Source organism: Etheostoma spectabile, unplaced genomic scaffold (genome assembly GCF_008692095.1).
Source record: "Etheostoma spectabile isolate EspeVRDwgs_2016 unplaced genomic scaffold, UIUC_Espe_1.0 scaffold342, whole genome shotgun sequence".
Lineage (NCBI taxonomy): Eukaryota > Metazoa > Chordata > Actinopteri > Perciformes > Percidae > Etheostoma > Etheostoma spectabile.
This window is the reverse complement of record NW_022605589.1, coordinates 420,910-426,380: the sequence shown is the minus strand read 5'-3', so window position 1 is coordinate 426,380 and position 5,471 is coordinate 420,910. Positions and strand designations below refer to the sequence as shown.

Here is a 5,471-nt window from a genome sequence, read left to right as displayed (position 1 = left end):
TTAATAACAGTGTGCAATATTGGAAATGGACATAAAGCCCGAATAGCCCTTAATATTGAACGGTTGTGAAAAGTCAGAATAGTGGCAGAGATAGATAATCTGTCCCCGGGTTTCCTGGCTAGATGTTTCTAAAAGTGTCCCGGTTGTTACTGGACCACACTACGCATCTTGTTCGCTAACAAACGTAGTGATCGACCACCAGCAGTCTGCAGGTTTCCAGTAACCCTTTTGGTATCGCTCAGCTGCTGGACCTCGCTGAGGTAGTACTAAAAAAAGTACCTGTAGCAGGTCCCAGGGCTTTTTTTCCGAAACGAAAAACAAAAAAAGGCGAGTAGAGCGAGGTCAGGTAGATACCACGCATGGAAACACAGCATAATGCGCTCCTAAAAGACAACTAATAAAGACTGAACACAACAAATGCACCCCAAAAATCCTTGTCGCAATTACAACGCGGTAGTAAAATTGCAGCCGAAAACGGAAATCGACGCAGCAGAAATAAGTTTAGAGTGAGTCAAGAACTTGTGAGGGATTGGCAGAAAAGGTAACTTTTATAAGTGAAGAAAACACGGAAGCTAATACAGGTGAAGCAAGGCCAGAGAGGCTACACAGAAAGATGATTGACTGCAACTGATCACGGTTTGGAGACGGAAAGCTTAACCTGACTCATTTCCGTTCCTGTGCTGTGTGGTTATATCGTGTTGCTGCCTCACCTCCAATACTAGTTCAAATTTGTTAGTTTTTGCTATTAAGACGGCTAACTGTCCGCTTAACCGCGTATCTTATGTGTTCTGCCTAGCATCACAGTTCTTTACCATGTTAGTATTGCCTTTCGTTGTTTAAAATAAGCTTTCGAAAGCTTGGTAGATAACGCTACCGTACTTAGCCTTCGCTTGTAGCAAACTTAGCTTAGCAGTTAGCCATATTTTGGTAAGTGACTCGAGAACTTGAAGAAAACGGTTGTGCATTACACTACATTTGCTTCCTTAGAGCTCGCATCAACGGGGCATAGTGCATAAGGCCTTTCTTGTACGTCTTTCAGTGACTTTCTTTAATATAACCTTGTTTTAAAACGTTGGTATAGCTACTCTACTCTTTAGCTTGGCTGCAGCACTTTAGCTCAGCAGTTGCCATGTCTCTCTCCTACTTTCTCATGCTCTGCCATGTGTGTAGATGTTTAGTTTACACCCTGGCATCCTTTACGGTCAAGGGTATGGTGTAACAAGTAGGGGAAGCGAGTAACGCATATCTGATATTGTTTCACCACAGAATTTCTGTATCCATATCGGACCCGGGCGGGGCCTAACCGGAAGTTGTCATATTATACCAGGAAGCTGGGTACGGCCAGTTTCTTGAAATGGGCGGGGTTTAACCGGTATGTTATTTTAACATGATGATATGGTTGATCAGAAATGTTTTTTCTTTTTTTTTTTTTTATATTTTATTGCTGATTAGAAACCACTTTAATGACCGCATCAGCTTCAGATCATGGTTTGTCATGTAACAAACAACTTATACAGAAACGTTTGATGCAACAATGAAAAAACAACCCATGCCGTTGCAAGTATGAACGTAAAATGTTGCTGAGAGTTAAAAAAAAAAATCTCCAATGGCAGGGTGCAACGGGAGTGTTCATTTAACCAAGCATCATCTGAAACCCCTTTATCACCAGAATCTACTGGTACTATGTAAGTATAAAAACCCACTTCACCAGAAATCTACTGGGTACTATGTAAGTACTACAAACCGAAGTTAAAAACAAACCTGAAGCTGAAGAACATTAACGTAACAGACACCGTGACCTGACTGATGACGGCAGCGAGAGGGAGAGGGAGAGAGAGAGAGAGAGAGAGAGAGAGAGTGCATTCCCGTGTTTGTGTGTGTGAGTGTGATAGACGAGCGGGTTGTAGTGTGTGTGGTGGGGGGGGGGGGGGGGGGGCGCTTTGATTATCACAGAACTCTGCGCGGCCAGTTTGGGAATGGTATCAATCCGATGCAGGGTATTGACTAGCTATTACTCGTATAATAATTGTACTTGGCGAAAAGTGCTTTATCCCTTAACGCGATCTGTTTCAGCCTGGGTACTCGGATCATCCATAGTAACGTGTGGTTATTTATAGACATGGAAAGTCGAGGCCCCTTAGGAGTTAAGACGTCCTGATCGAGCACCATGATAGAATCAGGGTTAGTTACATGTAGCTATCACCTAGTGATCGGTGTCTGCCCCCGCCAGTTGAAATTATTAACATCAAAAGTAAAGAAGAGGAGCTGTCCATGACAACCTCATAAAATTAAACACCAAGTGCAATAGTCCAAAAGAATAGGGAATTAAATGTGGCACTCCTAACAGCAGATCTCTCTCTTCTAAAGGTGTAATAGGTAATAATTAATATCGATTCTAATATGGATTTATTTTGGTCTAACTAGAACCCTGGATGGGGGATGGATAATATGTTAATCTAAATGAATCCACCCCCCCCAATCATTTTAATACTCCATGTCCTTACGAGGCGCAGCCGAGGGGCGAATTGCACGCTATAATGTTATGGTATAACTCTGAAACTCGCAAATTTAAAGCAAATACTCACGGACACTTGAGAAGATTGGCGTTCCACAAATTGGAACAATCTGTTTAATCTGGCAGAAGATAGTCTTACGACGTATAGGAAGGCCCTCGGTAATATGACCAGAGCAGAGTCGAATCTTCGTCATTAATAGAGGAAAATAGGACAACCCCAGGTTTCATTTTCCAGCGCTGTAGCAGGCTAACGGAGGTCAACAGCTCGTACTGAGCCAAGTATCCACTAGCTTTATAGTAACGACTTTATGAGTGTCTTCAACGATAAATTATAATATTAGAAGGCAAAATTCACCAAACACGTCTTTAACTGGCGACTGATCTATCTCTAAATCAGAACAGCTGTAAACACATACATGTTTAGATCGCTTTGCTTCACTGATCTTTTGCAATTAATTTAATTATTTCTTTCTCTAAACTCACAACTGCCCCCCCCCTCTTAGCCCCATACCGAACTAGGTACTTAAGAAAGTTTTTACCTTACGTAACACGTTCTCGATAGAATATACCAACGTCTTATTAACAGGCTATGTACAACAGCACTTTAAAGTAGCTTGTAATAAACTCTTCTAAACAAAAGCCAAACCTGGTCCAGATGTTTAGCCAAACTAAGACCTCTAGCCACCTTCATTTTCTCTTAACTTCTTGAGAAAGCAGTCCCAAACAGCTGTGTGACTTTTGCATAGCAACAGCTTATTTGGGATTTTCAGTCAGGATTTAGAGTATCATCATGCACAGAGACAGCAATTGCGAAAATTACTATGCCTCCTAATTGATCGACAAAGGACTTATCTCTGTACGTTGTGTTATTAGATCTTAGTGCGGCATTGGACTACCATTGACATCATAATTCTATACCGAGATTGGAACTTTGATTGGCATTAAAAGGGAGTGCTTATAGCTGGTTTAAGTTCTTTTTATTTGATGATCGCAGTTGGTCCAGGTTAACGATGAATCCTTGTTGCAACGCCAAAGTTAGTCATGGAGTTCTCCACAAGGATTGTGCCGGTCAATCATGTTCACTTTAATACTTCCGTGAGGCATATATCAGGAACACTCATAAACTTCATGTTATGCAGATGATATCAACTATATCTATCAATCAAGCCGGTGAAACTAATCAGTATGCTAAACTCAATTGCCTTCAGGATATTAAAACCTGGATGACTGTATTTTCTAATGTTAAACTCGATTAAAACTGAAGTTATTGCTCTGGGACCCCAGCACCTTGGACACATGATCCAAAGAGATAGGTACTCTGGATGGCATCACCCTGGCATCCAGACCACTTGAGGAATCTGTGGAGTTACTTTGATCAGGACCTGTCCTTAATTCCCACATAAAAAGCAAATTTCAAGATTGCCTTTTTTCACCTACGTAATATTGCTAAAAATCCTAAAAATCCTAACAATGATGCAGAAAAACTTCTCATGCATTTGTTACTTCTAGTGATTCTGAAATTCTTATTATCAGGCTGGCTCAAACAAGTCCACTAAAGACCTCTTCAGCTGATCCGAATGCTGCAAGCAGTGTTCTGTACATGGACCAGGAAAAGAGCATCACGCTCTCGTTTTTAGCTTCTTGCAGTGGCTCCTGTAAAATCCGAACGAATTAAAATTCTTTTCTCACCTACAAGTCTTCATGGTAATGCCACCATCTTTCTTAAAGCTCATAGTACCTGACAACCACTCACCAGACACTACGTCCCCAAATGCAGGGTTACTTGTGTCTAGAGTCATCCTTACAAGTAGAAACGGGAGGCCAGAGGCGTTCAGCTATCAGGCTCCTCTCCTTGGAACCAGGTTCATTTGGGTTCAGTGAGGCGACACCGTCTCTACATTTAAGAGTAGGACTTTAAGACTTTCCTTTGATAAGCTTATAGTAGACATGGGACACCGGCCCACCTGTTCTCGTCATAGTTGTCAGATCTATCTGATCATGATATCAATAATATACCCTACCCTAACCAGGGTTTGTATCCCAGCCCCTCTTGACTCCGACCCTACTCCCAACGTTTTCTCTCCTACCCTACACCAGGTTGTGTATCCCATCCCCCACTGTTGAACCTTCTCGTGACCCTAACCCCACTGTTTCTCCCCTACCCTAAACCAGGGTTTGATCCCATCCCCACTTTGACCTTCTTGACCCTAACGCCAATGTTTCTCCCCCTAACCTACCGGGTTTGTATCCCATCCCCACTTTACCTCTCTGTACCCTAACGCCAACTGTTTCTCCACTACCCTAACCAGTTTGTATCCCATCCCAACTTTGACCTCTCCTGACCCTAACCCAAACTGTTTCTCCACCCTACCCTAACCACGGTTTGTATCCTATCCCCACTTTGACCCTAAGCCTGATTTCCTTTGACACATGAGCTCCCTGATCTTTCTATCTTTCATTTATGTGCATCCATTCAGAAATGCTTTTTTTTCGGTTTTGTGTCTATTTTGTCTGGGTCGTTTGGCTCAATTTTGTTTTTTCTTTTTTTTTGTTTTTGTTTTGGGTTTTTTTTTGTTTTGGTTTGGTGTGTTTTTTTGTTTTTCTGTGGTCCAAAATTTTACTAATTACCCCCTCACTTCACTAACTAGCTCCGGGGGCAGTCACTCCCCGGAGTCCTTGGTCTTTTTCACCAGCATGTTCCCGCGGATCCAGAGAGGCTCCAAAATCATGGTAGCAGCTGTCGCCTTGGTCCCGCTACACGTTCTGCTATACCATGTTCATCTTGCTTAGGGCTGGGTAACGAACTTCGGTTTTTTTATGGTACCGACCGAAATGTTTCGGTTTTACACAGTATGAAATTATGCCTCGTCTTTCGGTGCCAAGTTTCGGTGATTGGCGGTAACGTTAAACGTGATTGCGTCACCCAGGAAAAATACATACGTGGTTACGCCGACAG

The 5,471-nt window shown here is 42.4% G+C and overlaps 1 protein-coding gene and 1 long non-coding RNA gene across 2 annotated transcripts in view; one reads left to right on the top strand and one right to left on the bottom strand.

Moving 5' to 3' along the window:
* Positions 1-4,007, top strand: part of LOC116686287 (uncharacterized) — an 11,053-nt gene extending 7,046 nt beyond the window's left edge. The window contains exons 2-3 of the long non-coding RNA XR_004331209.1: positions 494-499; positions 3,995-4,007. This is a non-coding gene — a long non-coding RNA (uncharacterized LOC116686287). The remainder of the gene's footprint in view (positions 1-493; positions 500-3,994) is intronic.
* Positions 1-5,471, bottom strand: part of top3b (DNA topoisomerase III beta) — a 153,464-nt gene that overhangs the window by 133,554 nt on the left and 14,439 nt on the right. The window lies entirely within an intron of this gene.